Raw genomic sequence first — 21,700 nt, forward strand, 5'->3', positions numbered from 1 at the left:
CGAACGTCAATGCTCAATCAATGACTTCGACCGGCTGTCTGAGTGGCAGACTTTCCTCGCCGAGTGCCGAGTGCTCGCCTGTGTCTCTCCTTTTAGAATTTGTTATAATGTTTACGAGTATATACATATTTCATTTCTGAACTGTCTCCCTGACAGCCCACGAACGTTTTGAGTGACGTACAAAACGATGTCGTGTTGTCGTGCCACGGATTCGACTTCGCGTTCGACCAGGTTGACTTTCTGTCGTTTCTCCTCCGCTTTTGGCGCATATAGTACATACAAATGGTGGGGTATAGTCAGTATAGTATAGTATAGTCAGTCCGACACGGACGGACAGGGCACTGGTGACTTTGACTTGAATGCGATTTCTCGAGTGGGACGTCAAATCAGCTGAACTTTTCATTAAGGCCTCTTGAAATTCGGCATTAACCCTTTGGTGAACCGTCCCTGTCACCGTCTTTATATGTTATGTGTGCTGCCGGTGCTGTTGCAAGTGATCCGATCCGCAGCCCATTAGCAGTTGATCCGTTGAAGACTTGACTTTGACAACTCCGTACAGGTCATCCCTGCATTATGGCCTCTAATCAGTATTGAAGTATTTGTGGTCTTCCTACCAAAGTCAGGATCGATTTGATCGGTAGAATTTACCAACTCATACAGTTATGTAACTTTTGTTCTTGTGGGGTTTACTTTTGTAAGGTACAGTAAAAAGTGCTATCATTAAGTAAGGTGTGTATTTTGTTTTGCAACTATGAAAATAGTATGTAATTTAACATATTCCATGTATTTTTTGATTCTATTAATATTTTTGTTTTCAAAGCAATTTACTATAAACATTGTTAAGATAGTATCCATGGGCTGGCGATTTTTAAAATCTTTTTTTTTGTAGCCAAATAACCATTTTTGATGGTAACCTCGACGACACCTATTACCTTATTAAACTTTTATCCATAAGCTGGGAAACTGACAATATTATTGGTCAAATAAGCCAATGAATTTTTTTTTGTGTGTTCGTAAATTTGGAAATCAGCTAAGCCCATCTGATACTTGTATATTTTTGACTTACGTTTCGTAACTGTTGTAACCTTTTTGTTTTTTAAACCTATAGTGGGTATACAATTTGATCTTACGCAAAGAATGCCCAATTTTTTAATTTTTTTATTTTTCGCACTTATAACACTAGTTTGTTTTCAACGATGGAAAGCTAAAAGTATTATATATAAATTATTATATTTTTATATTATCATTTTTACGGAAAAGTATTCCAACTGGGTTGTATCAATATCCATCTAAATAGTAGCAAAACATGCAAATATACCCTTCAATACTATCGAAAACTAAAAAAGTTACAGTTCAAGGAGATTATTCAAATTTCAAGAATATTTAGCACGATCTTAGTCGGTGAAGCAACGGGGTTTTAGCTATGTGAGTAATCTTAGAAGCCAAGGTACAATTTAAGTATCTCGACAAAAACAAACCTTAAAAAGCAAAACAAAAATAATATAATAATAACTTTGAGATAACCAGTAATAACTCCACGAGTATAATTTAATAAGTTTTTGATGAAACTGCAAGAGTGCTTGTACTGCAACATGCCGGAGCTATGTTAACTTCCTTCCAGTTAAAAATCTTACCACTTTTGTGTATAACTTAATGATGGCATTTTTTAGCTTGTTTCTGGCTTCTAACTCTTTTGTCTTTTGTCAACACTGGCCTGCGGCTCACAGGGAAAACGACAAGGACAGGGACTGGAAGTGAGACTGGAAGTGGGACTGGAAGTGGGACTGGAAGAGGGACTGGAAGTGGGACTGCAATTGGGGACCTGGCATTGGCTTTGGGTTTGGGTTGCGACTTGGGTTTGGGCTTGGGCTTTTTTTCTGCTTTTCCTTTTGAAAGGCAGCCGTCATGGCGGTGTCAGTAGTTTTGCCGGCCGGGCGAGCGCCCAGGCCTCATACTGGCAGACAGTCAGTCAGCCAGTCAGTCAAGTCAGCGATTCACAAAGGAAACACTCGAGAAGTGAACATGTTAACGGGAGAAATAGTTCGTCGCCTCCTCCAATCCAATCCGAGGCCGCAAAGGAGCCGTGGAGCATGGAGTGTGGAATGGAGTGTGGAATGGAGTATGGAATGGAGTGTGGTATGGAGTGTGGTATGGAGTATGCCATACAGAGTGTGGTGGTGCTGCAGGTGGGGAAGGTGCATTGTGTCGCCCGAAAACACTTGCGAGAGTCACTCGAGAGCTGTCAATCCGAAAGCAGAGAAACGCCAGCGAATAAGGTAAATACAAATGGGCGGCGGACGGAGCCCCGACCAAAAGCAGAAACAAAACAAAAGGAGTAAGAATGGGAATGAGAAGACGGCCGAAAAAGTCAAGGGTAGCGTCAAGTCGAGTGGAGTGGAGGCAAAGGCCCGAGTTGCAGTCCCAGTCCCATTCCCAGTCCCAGTCACAGTCCCAATCCCGCCTCGATCCGAAGATGGAGCTGGACACTCGGAGCTGGATCGGCGCGCAACGTTATTAGCTCTCGTACCAGTTTCCATCCAGGGGCGTTCCGCTCGGAGGGCATTAAATGATTATCTGGCTCTGTCATGCCACTGAGATCGGTCTCGAAAATTATGCGAATTTCATACTTTAGGGGGCATGTTCTCCTTGTTTCTGTCTGGTCTGTCTCTTGTGTTTATGTTATTTCTCGTCCTCGTCTTCGCGTTAGCATTCATCTTCCCTGTTCCAGTGCCTCTGCCTTTGCCTTTGCCTTTGCCCTGTGTCCTGTGTCCTTTTCGTTTTGGTTTTAGCTTCGACTTCTCCATCTGATATCGATATTCATACTGGTCGAAATGTAACCAACCCGATTTGATTAAGAACCAAACCCGCCAGCAGGTGTAGCCGAAGAAGGGACATCATCGTACCTTTGTAACCTTTGATACACTCTTACTGTCACACACATATTCCTGGTGGATGGTTGAAAGCCAATTTTGATTTAACACACATCTCTTCAGTTAAAAAAGAAAGAATAAATCCATCTTAATATTTAAATGTAAAAACGAAGATTAAACAATAAGGCGTTCGGTTCTTAACCAATTGGATTGGACCAAGTCAATGATGCTTCAGTATCAATAAAAAACTGAATACTTTAGTCCATGCAATACTTATAAATTTTCTCTTTGAGGTTGGCTTCTTATGTATGACATATTTGTAACAGATTATACATATTACATATATAAACATATTACGAAATATTTTGAGAAATTAAAAATGCAGTAAAGGAGACTTTTTTTTCATTAAGTGTGAAATCAAAATATATAAAATTAAGAAATCCAATAAAATTAGAGGTCTATTTAAAACATTATTTTTATGTACTCTCAAAAATCGACCCGAGAATGAATTCCATCTGAAAAAGTTAACTGATCTTGGCACCTAGGTAATTAATCACCACTATCTTATATCTCATATAGATGGCGATGCTAGGTTACAATTTTATGAGTGTATTCGATAAGTTCTGCCGACGGGTTCGCATGTAACGTACGACTCTTAGATTCGGCGAACTGCCCATAGATTTGCATACACTGATGGCGGAAATATCCGGCGAGGAGTGATTGGCCTTCTCCCAAACGAATGGCAGCTGAAAGGTTTCCCAGGGAGCAGCTGGCCGAGGATGCATATGATCTTCCACTCCGAGAGCGCTTTTATCGGACCGTGGAGATCGTGGCAGCCAGGCTCAAGCGGCAGTATCAAAACGAAAGCCCTGCAGTGTCAGCGATAGGATGCGAAAGTAGGATGGCAACAAATTGCCGTATGGCCGTGGCAATGGGTGTCTGTAATCGTCATATTGGGTAATATTCGCTCGTAAAAGTATCACCGACCATGTTTTCCAGAATGAGAGCCCCGCCAAAGCCAAGACGCCACCGCCAGGATGGCAATAACAAGATGAGCGGAGGAACGGAGGATCGGAGGATCGGAGGAGGGCTGTGAACCGAAAACAGCAGGCGGATCTCGGCCCATGACCATTCTCCTCCGACGAGACCTCATACGGTGCCAACTCATTGCCCTGCAGAATGCGAAATCGGACGCAGGCCAGGGCTCACCTGCCTGCCAGATCGGTGCTGTGCACTTCCACTTCCATACCCATTTCCCCCACTCCGCTCCCCGATTCCCTCCCAGGCACTCTAATCCATTCCGATGCAGCCGCATCAACTTTGTCGTCCAGCTCGACACCTATTCCCTGCAAAATAACCGATGGATCAGTTGGAGGCGCGACCTTCGACTTAGTCGAATGAAGTTTGTTATACGAGGGATCGGATACGCTTCGTGGTACCAGCTACTTAAAAACAAATCATATACATCTTACACTTTGACGCTTTCAAACATTTCATTTAAATTCAATTGTTTGCACTATCAGCTTTAACCATCGAGTTTAAATTGTAACATTCCCATTATTTATCTATTATTATTATGATTGTTTGTTGATGTTATGAATTTGTATCCAAAATAAGTTGGAAATAATAAGCTCACTGCGTAAACCAAATTTATGCAAAATTCTCTACAATTATTATAGGATTTTATACATGTGATTAGGTCTTGTACCCTAGTTAAAAGGTGGAGGAGCGGGTAATAGGGCATGAGAAATGTTAGATGAGTGATAAAATTCCCGCAAGGGTAACTGATATAGAAGACAAAGTTATTCTTATATATTCATTGAAATATGCATACTCATATAAAAACAAACTTATTTGCAAAAACTTATATAATTAATTTCAGATATGCTTATCACAAAAACAATATTTTCAATTCTAAAGTGAAAGTCTTAGGCGATACTGACGGACATCCCTATTCTGAGTGAACTCTTTCATTTTTTTTACATTTTTATAAAACTCATTAAAGAATGAGCGAAGTCTCCTGGCATTTTGCAATTTGCAAAACTCTGTGAAGAGAGTCTATCATGAGCTTTGAAATATTTACTGTACTCCTTCGAAAGTCTGATGATAGATTTTAATTGAGGAAATTACTTTTATCAACATTTTGTAAATCACAAAAATAATATTTATCCCAATAAGATGTACATACATATTTTCTATGGTCCACGCACTCGACTATTTAGATTTTTCTTGTTATTTTTATGCTGCATTAAATTTATTGTCATTCTCATTCTCATTCCCAATCTCATGGTTCATTGCCAGCTAGGAAAGATGAGAGCGAGATGCCGATGTCCCTGTTCCAAGTCAGAGTCCATCTGCATTCCCATGGCCTTTACCTTTCCCGCTCCTGCTGACAGGTTGGCTTATTGGGCCTGAGACAAGATAAGTGCTTTTGTCTCCCCCCGATCACCCTGCCCCCTGCCCCTGCCCCTTGCCCCCTTTGATGCCTGCTGATCTACGGCACTGCTCGCGGACGCGAATGTGAGTGCGGACATCCACATCCACATCCACATCCACAGAGCCACATTCACATTCACATCCACATCCAAGGAAATGGCGGGTTCAGTTCTCACTCGCACATTTTATGATGGCCCGAGATTGCCATACTTTCTAGCTCAGCCTCCGTTGAGTGATTGAATTGGATAGGCCTGCTCCGAGTCCAGGGGCTGGTGGAGATGGAGGAGGAGGAGGGGAAGGAGGAGGAGAAGGAGCAGCAGCCTCTATGGCAGGTGTCTCGTCTAACTGTTTGATTTCGTTTGCCATTGTCTTTCTTGCTCGTTTTTATAATCCCCTTTTTTGGCATTATCAAGCCGCAGTCATGGACCCGTCGCATCACATCGCCTCGCCATTGTGCAACGGCGGTAACTGGTTTTCCGTCCATCCATCCATCCATTCGACCATCCGACCATCCGACCATCCGACCATTCGACCATTCGGCCATCCACCATCCACCGTCCACCATCCGTCCATCTGTACAGCCATCCCAGTGCAGGCCATCCATCCATCCATCGGCCAGCCTTCCCCTTCGCTTTATCTTTTAGCGAGAATTGCCAATCATTCGCAGCCGCAATAAAATTACATGAGTAAAATGTGTCCGCGAGCATTCGTGGTACTTGATCGTTTTTTCAAGAGTGCGGTAATCGGTTTCAATTTCATCTTTATAGTGTTATGAAACCCAGGGTTCGCGCACAGCTTTTCAGTCGCTTTTTAGTCGCCACCTTCAGCGGCGACTCGAAAAAGGAAGAGTGCTCCGGTGCTCGGTGATCGGTGGGTGGATTGGTACCCATGCCCAGGCCCTAATCGGTTCCATCTCGGAACACTGTACGGAAATCGAAAAGAAAAAAGTGGCATATGCTGTTTTGGTATGTTGCAGGCCACTGTGACCCGACAATTCTTACCATTATTGTCTTGCAATTGCATTGCCAGTCATTAAAATGTCATGTATTATTCAGGTCAATGGGCGAGAAATTTTAAAACAAGTAATCAATATCAAGTAAACACAAATTTCTAGGTGATTTCTTTCTGCAAACTAGAAGACAACAATTTACATGGTCATTTATTAGGAGATAGTTGTTTAGTTTTTATAAAAACCCGGAGCTAATAATTCAGTTTTTAATTAGTTATCTAACCATTCGTACAAAATCGAATACTTTATAAAAAAAAGTTTCCCTGTATACAAAAATATAAATTTTAATGTAATTATGCGGGTTATGTTTATAATTTAAATAAAACAATTTGGTTTTTGATGTACCCTAGGGCATCTACATAACAGTAAAATACCATTTTAATTGTTTAAACCAGCTGAGAGACTAAAAAAAGGAGAAACGTCAATTCATATTAAAGCTTGAAACAAGTATTTGAGAACTGAAAATTTAAAACTTAGTTGATGCACTTATTATTAGATAATTTTTTTATTCAGAACTTTTTTTTATAAACAGTTGGGTTATCTAATGCATTTTTTCTGCTCATAAATATTGACACCATTTAATATAAAATTGAAAACAAAGTGAGCTTAGTTAAACTTTAGAGACAATAACATGTAGAAGAAAGCTTTTTCAAACCCGAATTAGAAATCAGTTCATAAGAAACTGAATATGTAAGTTTTAATGTTAGTAAAGAGTTTAATAGTTGTGTAATGTAAGTCAAGTGAAATATGGTTGAAATATACATAAATAAAGATTTGGGAATTGTAAACGTAGTGCGTTTGCAGAAACATTGTACCCTGAACATTATGGCATTACTGAATCTAGAATATGGGAATTCGTACAACTTTAAGCTAAGAGAACCATTTTCAAACTTGAATTCCAGCCGTATTAGAGATTGAAAATGACTCACACTATGCTGATATGGAATATATACGCTAAATAGGATTAAAGATACTGCAAGATTCTGAGTAAAATTAAATTATACTCTGAAGGGTATAAATATGGGAATGACTAACAATTGTAGCTAAATTTAATCAACGTTCCATGATTTGTTTATTTTAAATACCTTTTATTAACTTTTATTGTAAAACGATAAACTCCGAGGCGTTCTAATCAAAACTGCGATATTATACTATTTCATGAGCACCTTTTGAATTTTATTAAAATCACTTACAGCTGAGTTTATTATTTCCAGGTGCTGTTTGTAATGTCGCTTGTATACTACTTTCAAGTGCCTCCAATTTGTGTAAATGCCTTTGAACATTTTTAAAGTGTGTTAGTTTCATATAAAATTGTTATGTTATAGGCATAATTACACTTGCTTAAAGCGCTGTTGACCGGAAAGATTTATTAGGGAATTTTCACGTTGCCTCATATAACAAAGATACTATTTAGATCACAAATGGTCGATGTTCACATAACCAAAAATTTTTAAATTGCTTATTAATGGCTATCCAGGAGAGAAAATATTTTTTATTTAATTTTATATATTTTGGAGCAAAGTCAGTAATCACTATACGTGTTAAATCTGTGTATGGGAGTTTTTTTTCTACTTAAAGAAAGTGTTTTTTCACACTGAATGAATTATCAGAAAATGTTTTTTTTAATTATTATGTTGAATTTAATGTTGAGTTTGCAAGATCACTGTTCTAAATTAGACTATATCCTATAACCTATATATTCTGTTAGCTATTTGTTATTGTCAAAAATGACACTAAATCGTGAAAATATCTATACACACTTTGCTAATGTCCTCTTATTACAAAAATATTGTTGAAAATAATATCAAAAATTAAGAAATTTTCCTTCTGCCAACTATTATAAATGAAACTCATCTTGTGCAATGCTTTTGTTAATGTCATAAGTGACATTTTGAAATGTGACATCCCTTTTGTTGGCTATCACGATCCCCATTGAAAGTTCCCTGACGAGCGGGGCATTTTGTTTAGTGTACTCCACCCGCTTCTCCATTTCTCCATATTCCTCTGGCCGTTTTCGCCGTCCATGCCGCTGGGCTCTGCTCTATTGCTCCTCCATTTATTTAAGATGGCTGGAGCTGAAGCTGGAGCTGGAGCTGGAGCTGAAGTCGGGATCCCGGCCTGCGACTTCGACTTCGACTTCGACTTGGGCCTGTAAAAAGCAATTCACTGTAATTGCTTTGTGACTTATGGCCCGGCCCAACTTGCGCGTTCATCGCTTTACCGATTGCTAGTCGGCAGGTAGCTGCCGACTCCACTCAAAAGGCCCCTCCTCCACCTCCTCCACCTCCTACTCCCGATCCTCCTCCTCCCGATCCTCCTCCGCCTCGTCATCCTCCTCCAGCGACTCTGCCCTTCGTGTCCCTATTGTGGTCGTGGTGAGGCTGCGTAGTCTGCGAAGTGGTAGTGGTGGTGGCGACTTGACCTTGTCATGCCATTAAATAAAATCAAACAGAAACTGAACTTGGTCCGATGTTCCCGCCAGTTGCCCAGTTCGCCAGTGTGTCCGCCCTCTCCTTCCGGCGACCCGCCACCGCCCCTCGGGCTCCGCCCCTCCCCCCCCCTCCTCCTCCTCCTCCTCCTCCTCCTCCACTCGGGGAAGCGCTAATCCCACAGTTCCATCCACTCCGTCGTCGTGGCACATAACGAGTTGCTATATTTTGATGGATTTGCCTGTTCGAGGTGTAAATATTAAACAACGGCCAGTGCGAAAACGTACAGTATCCACCGACCGATGTCAAGAATGCTGGCCATGCCACATGCACCTTCCTCCTGCTCCTCCTTCGCCTCTTCCTCATCTTCCTCCTCCTAATCCTCCATCTCGCTAACTGGTTACTGCCGCAGTGGCTGAACTTGATGACTGATGCTCATTGAATCTAATGCAGACGAAAGCTGCCTCGAATCGCACTTCTCTGTTTTGAAAATAAGCCCTATCATCGTTATCATTATAGTTTCTGATCCAGTGCAAATTCCAACACCAGTTTTTAAACACGCAATGCTATATTCCATATATTTATGAAACAGCTTTGCATGAAAATTAAGATCTAAGATAAAATGGAGAAAAAGTAAGACCTTTACACATATGAAATAAACATCGGTAATAGTTTTATTCGCACTATCGCTACTTATTTGTTAAAACGGCCTCAAACAATGAACAAAATTATCAGTCGTTTTTAGATGACTTAAAAGTTGGCAGGTCAAGATTATGCTGATGATTATATGTGGGGTATTAATAATGTGGGTATTTTAGTTTTAGTATTTCTTGATCACCGCAAAAAGCCATCCGACCATGTCCTCCTGTCTGTCCGTTTGTTTAAAAGCTTGTCCACGCCCCTTATAGATGGCCCGATCCTTCCTATGACAGCTATGCATTATATATATATAATTAAGAAATCGGCCCTTTTTCTGTCGCTGTCGCTCTACTCTGTTTCGGTCACTCTTCTTACTCCATCGCCAATTCACACTGTGCGAAACGGGCGGTTTAATGGAATAAATATTAAATTAAAGATTTTCTAGATTTTAGACGTATTAAAAAAGCAGGTGTATTTTTTGCAAAATTACTGTTAAGAACTATAAAAGCTGTCATTAAGCACATGCTGATCCATATACAGAGCAAGTTTATTTCAAAAATGGCCACGCCCAATATAGTCCCCACAAATTGTGAAAATAAGTAGAGACAAGATAGAGAAATGTTTTTGGGCGGAATTGATTTATTCGATCAACATCTATAAACACAGGAAAACTTTTCCGCATCGAGCAATTTAATAAATTACTAAGAAATTAAGTTAAGCATGGTCAATGACGTCAGCGATAAAATATACCTTACCGCCAGATGGCGCCGCATCTTTTCTGTTTGTCGTGCCAATTTAATCGTAAGTGGCGCCATCTGCTATTGACATAGTTGTTTCGTCAGTTATTAGAGTAATGGGATATTGATCGTTTCATCAATATTAAGCAAAAAAACAAATTAAAAAAATTAAATTAAATTTATTTAAAAAATAAAGAGTTCAATTGCTCAACTGTCGCAAAGGTTGCAGAAATAATGTCTTAGTTGGGTATGACTTTTGTAAGCAAAGCCACTGATATCGTTTCAAAGAGTAAGAAACAGTTATTAGAGCTGTCTTCGCATCAAATGGGAGCAGTATTGGGATCCAGATTTCAAATCGAAGCGAAATGGAAACCCTGGCTAATCAACTTATCAGCGCGAATTGCGAATGTGTGTTGTCCCATGCGGTGTGGCAATTGCCGGCAGATAATGGCGCAAAGTGCCCGCCACGGGATGGATCGGGGATGGAAAGGCAATGGAAAGGGACTGGAACAGGGAATGGGACTGGAACTGGGACTGGGAATCGGAATACCGGGAGGCGAAAGGTAAAGGAGTGGACTGCGGATCACGGGCCAAAGTTGGGCCCAGCTAATACGCTTTGCTTGGACTCGGCTTGTCATTAGCTCACAGCTGCCAGCGTGAGTTCAATTACAGGCTGGGTCCAGACCTCGAAAGCTGAGTCCGACTGGTACTGGTTGTGCAGGTCGGCAGGAAATCGCATGCCATTACAAATTGTCCACATCAATAAATGGAGGCGAACGAGTGTGCACCGTGCGCTGCACAGTGGGAAACACGGACCAAAAGTGTGGATCAAGTCAGCCGTAGATCAAATCAAATCTAGACGACTTCACCAACCATGTTGACCACAGTCGATGTTTCCCGAAAGTACCGACTTTTCATTATCTGTCCGTAAAGAAAAAGCTTACACATGGTCTAAAGTTAGAGAACTATTAACTAAATAACTGAGAGTTTTATAATTTACTAAAATGATCAACATTTTTAAAAGTACCAAAAAGTTATAGAAGACGAAAAAACTACATTACCGAAAATATCGAAATACTATTGATTGATTTGCAGCTCTAACCTAAAGCATTAAATTATATAACTTATAATTAGTACTAAATCGTTGAAAAGTCTAAAAAAAAGGTCGTGTGCTTTTTACGTATGAAAGCATTGATTAATTCCATGTTTTTTAAATTTCTTTTAAACATTATTACCCCACTGTGCGCTGTAGTTAAGTGCTGGAGTACACCGATGTCACCAGAGTTGCCAACCAAGTGCGAACAGACTTTATTTGATCGTACAAGGATCACTACGATAAGATAATCAGTCCACTACCTCTGCATTGCAAATATTGCTGTATAAATTTACAAAACCCTAATTAAGTATACAATTAACTGCCCATTAAACAACATAATTATGTAGTTTTAATGAAATTTCAAATTCTTAACTGGTAGATTAAATGTACACAAACACATTCTCTTCCTCTATCAATGAAAAAGCTTGGTTCTCCAAAAGCTCCCCTAACTGACAAGAAAACTTTTTTAATCTTGCTAATTAACTTCAGATTCCCAAAAAACTATTTTTGACACAACAAATCATTAAAATCAATTAGTCCAATATTTCAGAGAGCTGACATTTCGTCTTAATTTTTGAAATTATCTTGTCTAAATATTTGAGAAGCTTATACTGGAATAAGTTTTTTAGTGGCCTGTCAAACTTAGAGACTATTAATTTCACATTGAACCAACTTTCCGTCACTAATTTCTCTGAGTGCAAGCCTTGCTCCGAGCGGGGACCTCGTCTTGAGGAAAGGTGGCTGAGTGAGGGGGATGTTCGGGGCAATCGAAAATCTTGGACTCTAACATAAACATAAATGCCGGCCGCCAGCCTATGGCATTCATCAGTATGGCTCGTTAAAGCGAGTCTCCACTCCGTTCCAAATCCCAAACTTATCTATGATTTGCCATATGGACGGCGGAAAGAGCGTATATTTATATTTATAGAGTAGAGTGAAAATACCTATAAAGAATAGTATCTAGAGAATTGGGGTTGAGCATTAATGCTCTTCTGATGTCTCATTGATACCCACTTTTTTGATGGCAGGCGAAATACACCTTTTCTTTGAACAGGGCATTGAGTCGAGGGTACTTTTTTTAAACGTATGCCCCTTTTTCATGTTGCCAATATGATATTTATGAAAATTAAAAAGAGTCATAGCTATACATATAATTAATTCGATTCATATTATAATATCAGGGCCAACATTATTATCTGTGTGAAAAAAACTTTACTTTTACGGCATCTGCGTTCATGGAAACTGCTTGGCATGCGTGATAATTTGAATATAAAAGCACATTAAAAACGCGGTGCAACGAGATATGACGACTTCATCAGCGCGGCCAAGTCCAGGCATTAATTTCTCAAGCTCAAATGCATGATTAATTCATTGCGGGCCAGCCAGAGCCGGGTTTCCCAGAGAATTGTCAACTGGGACTTGGGCTGGCACATGGGAGACAGTCGAAGAGACTGCGGACAATGATTTTTCGAGAGCAATTAAACGCCGAGCACGCCGAGGTTTACTATGTGAAAAGAAGCCATTAAGGTCGCGCATGTCACAAATTAGCCGAAATTAAAAACATTTAATCTTTCGTGCCCAGGCAAAGTGAAGACGACAGAAGATCGAGACGCAGCCGACATCAGTCGAGAAAACCCACAAAAAGCTACAAAGCACAACAACTCAGCAGAATAGAGACAAAGCAGCAGCCAGCCGACAAACAAAAGCACACCTCCCGCCACACGAATAGGCACATAATTTATAAAAAGGTAACGGGCAGGTTAAACGGGAGCAATGACGTTGGCACAGCCAACAATTAAAAAAGTATAATTCTCTTAGGGAATACGAAATTAATCGAATCTGCCAGGTTACGATACATGGATATCTTCGTAATGCTCATAATAAATATAAATAAAAAAATTAATACAAATATGTTTTGTTTTAAAATATGACTAACCATGATTTAGTTAAGAAGGCATTAGTTAATGTAATGTAAAAAACAATATAATACTTTTAAAATATTTGGTCAATAAATTACAATTTGAACTTTTTCTGCATTAGATATTCAATTGCGTAGTTCGAAAGATTTTATACAAGTTAGAGATCTTGACATAAAATGTAATATCTTTAATACCTATCCATCCATTTTAAAATAAATGAAGTCTGAGGAAATGCTGAGCTTTAAACCCTATTCAAATGACCAATGCTGTGCGATTTGGCCACTCAGTTGCTACAAATAGATTGACTTTTACGAGGGGCAGAAATGGAGAAAAGAAGCCCTGACGAGATGAGTTAAGACCATCGTGTAGATGCCCAAGTTTTCTGTTGGATCACTGCTCAGATGGCGATATCAATGCCAGTCGGACAAGCCACCTGATGGTAATTGAATTGCGAACCGCTCCCCTTCTCGCCAAAAAGGTGTCAGAACACGATGCAATGGATCTTAATCAAAGAAAGGCGAAGCCTTGATTTGGATGTCAATTCCATGTACGAAAACTAATCACCATAGTCGCATTTCCGACATGAACGCGATAGTGTAGGTATAATTGTTGGTTAATAAATACACTCGGCACAAGGATACACAGTATTAGCTGCAATGTATGGAAGGTGGTGGGGCGTTTCCGACCTCATAAAGTCCCGTTGCAATTTAAACTGGCCACCCCATTTTCATGCGGCAAAAAAAAAGGGTTCATTGTGTTCGGACACAAGTATACAAGCGGTGGAAAAATGGGTATTCTATCTACCCTACACAGGGTACATACATGTTATTGTCCATCACATGTAGCAGTACATGTGTTTTGCTGTTGATTGGCTTACTATTTTATAGTTAAATACCATTAAAATATCGACTCTTACGTGATGTGAGTATATTGTTTTATACTTTGCATACTTTTATATAATTCCCAACCCTCTAAATACACCCGCACCTCGAATTTTATTTTTAAATGGTTATTTTAATTATATATTTTGATTGGAAGACGTAATATAAGGTTTGATATTAAAATTTATATATTTTTAGTTAGTTAACCAGTACCCGAGGGGAATTGTAACTATTTTATGAATAGTGAATTTGACCAATGGATTTTGTGTACTACGTACTACAGCTCATCTTCTTGCTTTAAAAGTCATGCTCTTCTGTTTTTTGAGACACCTATGGAATTTTCTTGGTCACTGCTAGGTTATAAATACATTTTTAAAAGGAACGCCTAATAATCGGACGCAATGGCAGTCACGAAATTATAGAATTCCACCTCATATAAGTGGCTCCACGACTTTTATAGATATTTCTTTCGCTCCAAGAAAATCAAATTGTTCCATTGTCTGAAAACTGAGGGAACCGATCACAGTGGCAGGCCAGTCTCGAGGCCGAGAAAGATCTCTGACCAGCCAGTCGGCAAGGTCGAACATGCCTTAATTATTAATACACATTGAGCTCTGTAATGGCTTAATCAAAAGGGGGAAAGGAAAATATGAAGAATCGATTAGATGGCAAATTTTGGTAAACCATTTTTTGAGTATACAAAAGTTTTGTTTTACGATTTCGCTCAATTGTTATTATTTGGTTGTATAATTTATAACTTTGATCAAAAGCTTGAAACGCAGTACAGACAACATTTTGCTTTAAAGTAATCGCCCAATCGTCATGTTTTATATCCACAAAAATTAAGAATTAAAACGGATCGGATGAATAAATGTGTAATAGGAAATATTCTTAGTTTTTTTTTCAAATATAATTAAGACACATCAAATAAGAAATTACTCTTAATTTTTTTAACCTGCTCTTTGGCTTAAGAAAATCAGACATGATATCTATCCTTTTTGATTAGAATATTTTTGTTTTTGTATACACATGATTTTATAATTTTTATTTAATGGTTAAATGTGTAAGAAGCTCTTTATAAAAAAATCTATTACAAAGGACATATCGGCATTTAGAGTACCAACAAATTAATTTACGGCGAATTAAAATATTTTTTCCTTCAATAAACAATAATATTTTTTTGGTGGAAACAAAAGTTTTAGTAGAAAATGAAGGGCAAATTTGAAAAATCTTTATGTTCAGACTAAATTCCATCTCCGAATCGATCTTACTTCTGGTAATTACATTTATATTTTGCCACTTCTCTGCGTATGTTCTTCGGGGCGCCGCCATGCAGTCCAACAATCCCTTTAATCGGGCTTATTTCCGAGTTCGTTATGGTAATGAAAATTGGACAATAAGTGGCCGAACGGTCGAGTACAAAACCGAGGCTTCCTGGCCCGCCACAGTATTGTTGCCAAACAACACAACCAGGCCAAAAACACCGCTGACGGTGGAAAATTCAATTTGGTGCCAGCAGCGGGAGCAGCGGCAAAAAGGCTCCTCAAAAGGCCAGAAAACACTGCCAGAGCGAGTGCAATAAATTGTTACATTCGCGGCACGACGCGCACCTGACACATAAGCTCCGAGTTGTCGTCTTCATCTGCTGGCCGCAGCCCCGAAAGAGACCTGGAGATCGACCTGGAGTTCGGATATACACAAGTATCTACTCCCGACCCGAGAATCGAGACCCGAGACCGAGACCGAGACTCGATACCCGAGTCCCCAGTCCCGAGACCCCACTCCCCAGTCCCCACTCCCGCCGATTGCGATCTGGCCAAAACTGTTGCCAACTCGATCGAGCACTTCGAGCGGGAGATTGAACATCTGGTGGCTTGCTGTGAGGTAGCGGAGGCGGCGGCCCATTGGATCACAGTGGGCCTCTTCTCTTCGCGATCGGTTCTCGACGGGCTCACTGCGGAGAATGCGGTGGTCTGGTTTGGGCCATGTGCAGCTATGGAGCTACGGGCTCATAATTGCACCTCGGATCTTGTGTGATTACGCATTCGTCACGGATGGCTTGGAAACCAATTCTGAATGATCTCAATTTTGTTTCAAGTTAAAAAATTCAAAATGAGTTCGTCTTATTTGTATCCCCCAAATATTGAGAATATTTCGATATATTTTCCCAGCTGACATCCTATCTTAACTTTAAAAATGTTCATTAAAACAATATCTGAATACCTAATTTTCTTCAACATTAAATTTTGAATTTTACATATTTTTAACATATTAGCGTATTTCCTTTGACAAGTGCTTTAAATGATTTAGCGTAAGTGGCATTAATTATAAATTTAGGTGGCCAACAATACTTTTTGTGATGATTCACTTTTTATGTTTAATCTAGTACAAAATTCAAGAAATTATGGATATTTTAAGAATGGTTTTAAGGCAACCCAGAATGTATTTTTTTATGAGGTTTCTATTTTTATAGATTTTTTATATTTTAGATTCAAAAACTCACTTGCTCTGAGGCAGTGGCTAATTTGCTATTGTTAAATCAGTAATTGTAAAATCAGTAAAAATATATATTTTTGCAGACACACAGGTAATGCATTTTTTTTGGTTTCAACTTCATGTGAGTCAACATCATATTTTTACCATCCAACGCCATAAAACACATGGCATAGGTGCAATTTTCATTATACAATGCCAACATCTTTCGTTAGGTTTCTGAACTGTGACTTATGGACCAACTTGAAATAGTAATAAATTGATCCCGAACCACTGTGCGGCGGCGGCGGTGGCTGCTCTGCAATTATACGCCATGGCTGGCGGGGGTGGTGGGATGGTCAGCGGTTTCGGCGGATTATACGATCCGGCGCTGGGCAGCAACAATTACGATGACGAGGTCGGACTGGGATGTGGATGAGGATGGGGATGTGGATGTGAGAACAATGTCCCATGTCCTCCATTGCATCTGCACATTCGTGTGTTTTGCTCTTGCCGCTGCCGCTGCCTTTGCAATCTTATTTTATGCCACCGCAGGCAAGGGACCATGGAGTCATACCTCGTGTGTTCGAAGAGGGGAGGGCGAGAAAAATTATTACTGTCCTGGAGAGTGGAGGAGGTACTGGGATCGCCGGATCTATATCTGCCCCACTTCCCATTCGCCTGGGCTTTCCATCTCATTTTAACCTGACTCTACTTTGGCAAAATATGCTAATTAATAGACGGCGATGGGCACTTGGGTCGAACGCAGAAGATCAGAACGGTCAGACGCTATAGATCCTAAGGTATGTTACCTTTCTGATCGACTGGTTAAAATCAGAGAAGTAGAGCTGGAGAGTCATTGATGTTTGGCTCTACCGACGTTTTAGACTGTTTACCAAAGACATATAACCTACCGATATTTCCCTATAAAATTTGACTCACCTTTCAATCTCTATTCTTGAATAACACATTTGGTCAAAAAAACAATAGGTGTTACCAAACAACGATCTTGAAAAACAATCAAAAACATCGATAGTGTCATCTCATTTTTAGCTCTTCAGTTAAGTAATTTTAATTCAGGAATACAAAGATAAAGTTTAGATGAACTTAACTTTTTGATATTTAAATTTAATCTGCCTTTTAACTTATAGGCCTAGAAAACATTTACATGGATGTGTCCTGCTATCTTAATATTAAGAAAGAACTGAAACAATGAAATTTTAAACTCAAAGTCACAAACAAGGTTCTAGCGTTACGGAAATATAACAATCTGTTTTCTTTAAAGTATTGTACACATCAATTTTACGGTTTTTAAACGAAAATTGGTTCACAAGTATTCTTTCAATACTGTAACACTTGTTTTATATCCACAACTTGTTTATACATCTATGGAATATTATGTGGTATTTTTATCACAAGTTCAGTGTGATGTTGTTCTATTTTAAAGCCATAAATAAGTATAGAAATAAACCACACCATCGGTTTCTTCTCCTTGCAAGATTCAAAATCACTTTGAAATCGACAAAATCAAGATCGCGTACTCTTGATATGAAAGTGATGTCTTCAAGGAGAAATGTTGAAATCAAATAAAATCTTTGATTGACTTTATGATTCGATGCGGGGAACATGTTATTGAAGATCAAGAACAAATACAGCATTTTAGGGATTCAAGTTCGTGGAAAGAAAAAAACTCTTTAACCATAATTCAATAAGTGAACATTTTTGGCATATCCTTAAACAAAAGCTTTTAAAATCAAAAACTTTATGTTTTTCAGGAATTGTGATAGAAAATATACACCAATGCGTTCTTTAAACATCGTGATATAACAAAAACACTATTAATTTTGTTGGAGATTTTTTCTAGGCTTAGGTAAAAGTATTTTTTACGTAATTTGCAAGTAGAGCGAATTCTTTTTCTACATAGAAAAATAATTTTAACGTAATTTGAAGCAATTTCATACTTAAAATGAACTATCAATTTTTGAAACTACTAATACAACAGTAGTAAAACTTTGATTCAGTTCAGTGTTTTATGTCTAACAGAGGAAATTCTTTAGAAAATTGAAAGATCAATACCCTACAATAAAAAATATCCATTCCCAAAAATGTAAAAGGCTTAGCAAAAGCTTTAAAAAATCGTCTAAAAACCATTGAAGTCCGTTCATTCTTTTTTCCGAATACTTCGCTATTTTATCACACGAATTTCTTTATTTTCTTTAAAGTGATGTAAGATTGTTGGTCACAAAAGAATAAAGTTAGCCAACCGACAAAATGGATCCTATAATATCCGGCTTATTTGCAGTCAGACGCATTTAGTTGCAGTGTAGGCAAGTGTCAGAGGGTCTTTAGCACTGTTTACCTTGCGGTTGGAGCGGGCTTTCGTTTCGGATCGGTCCCTCGGAGTCGGAGGCACTGAGGCATTGGCCTCAGCCTCAACTGGCGCCCATTGTAGACGCCTGAGCGACAATCTTAGCCGTCAGCCAAGCATGATCCCAGGTGCTGGGGAAGGGGAAGGGGCAACACGGGGTGCTCAATGCAGCTTTGGCCTGTCACTAGGTCTTTGTCTCTTTGCCACCTTCCCCAATGCACTCAGAAAAAATGATACATCGAATACACTTTTCAGCTTCGAAATTATGAATATAATCTCTTTTTCGATTATGGCGAAACAGAAGGACTGAAGACTGATCACAGACATTACTTTCTTCTAAAAATTGTGCAGTGCTTTAAGGGGCTTAAAAGCCAAATTTAATTAAATTTTTATATTTTCTCAGAAATTAAACGATTTACGGCAGGGATTTTCTTAAAAAAGTATTATCCGTAAATACCAAGCAAAGAAATGTGTTGGGCTTAAAAAAGCCTTTATAAACATATTTAACTTTGGTTGTCAAACTTGTGCTTTTAATGTACCATGCATATACGGAAAACGCGGAATATCCTAACAAAATGATCTATTATATGTTGAATTTGCAATGAAATGACCGAAGATAAAATGGTCGCTTACCCGTGAAAGTTTGCACTCGATTGCGGTTGCAGTGAAAAGATGCGAAATGTGCGGCTCGTGGAGCAGAGAAGTGGGTGCGGGGGAACTTGTAAATAATGCTGGAAAAGTCAACTGCCGTTCTATTGCTAATTATAAGCATGGTGTAAATTTACAATGCTTGTGTTTACTGCTCACGAACAACCGATTATATGACTATATAGTTATGGCCTCCGCTGTGACTTGGCACTCGCGCCCACACACAAGCGCGCAAATATATATTCACACTTGTATATATGTTTACCGTATACCTATATATATTTGACAAAGGTTGAGACAAACGAGAAGACAAAAGGCAAATGACGGAACTGTTGTCAGGTATATTCCCACTCACACTGGCACGGCAAACTCGACTCATTTTCATTCACTTGCTACCGTTCTGAAGCTCTTGTGTCTTCATTTGTCATTTTCGAGCGAAGAACTCTGATATTTCCACATTTCACTTATTGTTTATCACTTCTGCGAATAGGAAATCAATGTTTAGGCAAAACCTCCACCAAATACAAACATACACGTGCGCACACACACAAAAATATGCGCGGAACCGACCTTGAGATTGAATAAAAAGAGAATTAATAAAACAAAAATGACCTGTTTAATTCATGAGAAAATCCAGATGGAAGATATGGCTGGGAAAAAATGGGGAGTGTTCGTTAGAGGGAAACTCAAGGCTGAACGAAAGAGCTTTCGAAGGCACTAGAAAATGTGTGCGTTTAAGGCTTATTAAGAGGAATTACCATTCAACGCGGTCAAAGCAAACATTTTTTTTCTGCTACATTTTTTTCATTATTGAGACTACGTAAGAGAAGCTATATTTTGATTTTCAATGTGGACCGCAAGTTATATGCTATGCTTACATCTATGAAGAGCTTTTTTAAAAATCGTACGGTTCTCCGTTTCGCAAACATTACTATCCGAATGCAGAAGAATTGCAAGAACTTGGAGTATCAAAATCTATCCACCACCACATAAAGTGATGATTAATTTCTTGGCATACACAGAACAAAATTTAATTGTGCATCTACAAAATGTAGGTAAAATGGCCGAAATCAATGTAAATACTACTAACAGTCATGGGCAAAATGTAACTATCACTTAATCTTACATATACCATGGTGTTTCATTAAGTAATAGTAACTTTTTACCCATGATTTTAGAAAGTGAACAATCGTATCAAAAAAACGGTAAGCTACCGCATTTTCAGTAAAATTCGTATTTAAAATCGTCCATTACTGTTTTAAAAGTGGGACTGCAATTGTTTTGTAGAAGTTTGTGAGGACTGATTACAGAAATGATTGAAATCTTCACAATCAGTGTCTGTCTTAGTGCCCTAAAACCAGTTAGGAATTATAAGTAGAAGAAAATCCAAACAATTTCATTTTTCATAGTTTTACATTTACTTACGGTAAGCAAAACAACTGTCAAGAAAAGAGCAAAATATATAGATAATATGAAAAGTATACATATTTATCATTTTTTGGATTTGATTCAAAAGAAAAAATGACACAATAACTTGCAAGGTTCCATAATGTTTAAAAAAAAAATTGCAAAAAAGGTTTCAATGTTCAATGTTAAAATTCAAAGTTTTTAAAACTTTTCAAAAAATAATTTCATGTTGCTATTTAGTTTGATACGGTGCTAATGGGATGATCTAAATGAAAAAATTGTTGAAAATTTGTCTGCTATAATTGTATTGTAATTTTGTGGAATTTAATTACTCCCGACAAGTCGGTAAAATTTTACCATGTCTAAACATCTTGGACATAGTTGTGAACAAAATAATCATTTGCGCCAAACTGTCAAATACTTCAATTGGATGTTGATCCAATATGATCAGCACAAACGGAAGGACTTCATTATGTCAAACACTGATCCTTATAATCCGGCATTAATAAATTAAAAACACACACAAATCGACTCATTAAACGCACTGGATGCCAAAAAGTTGACAGAGAACACGGAGACGGTGCATGAGAATGATCGAGCCGAAAGTGCAAGTCGTTTAATCGCTTCACCTGAACTTTTGTACTTGCAGACTCTTACGTGAAGCCTTACGCCTCGAATTGAGGAAAAGTTCACCATGCCAAGCCATATTTATTATTAAAAATAGACTTTTAGAAAGTCTTTTATTACCGAAATATGCCAACATTTTTTATTTTTCATCTAAAACACGTT

At 38.7% G+C, this 21,700-nt stretch overlaps 1 protein-coding gene across 1 annotated transcript in view; it reads right to left on the reverse strand.

The window, feature by feature from the left end:
* LOC108038478 overlaps positions 1-21,700 on the reverse strand; it is a 40,175-nt gene that overhangs the window by 15,842 nt on the left and 2,633 nt on the right.

This window comes from Drosophila rhopaloa, unplaced genomic scaffold, assembly GCF_018152115.1.
Source record: "Drosophila rhopaloa isolate 14029-0021.01 unplaced genomic scaffold, ASM1815211v1 contig_3, whole genome shotgun sequence".
Classification (NCBI taxonomy): Eukaryota; Metazoa; Arthropoda; class Insecta; order Diptera; family Drosophilidae; genus Drosophila; species Drosophila rhopaloa.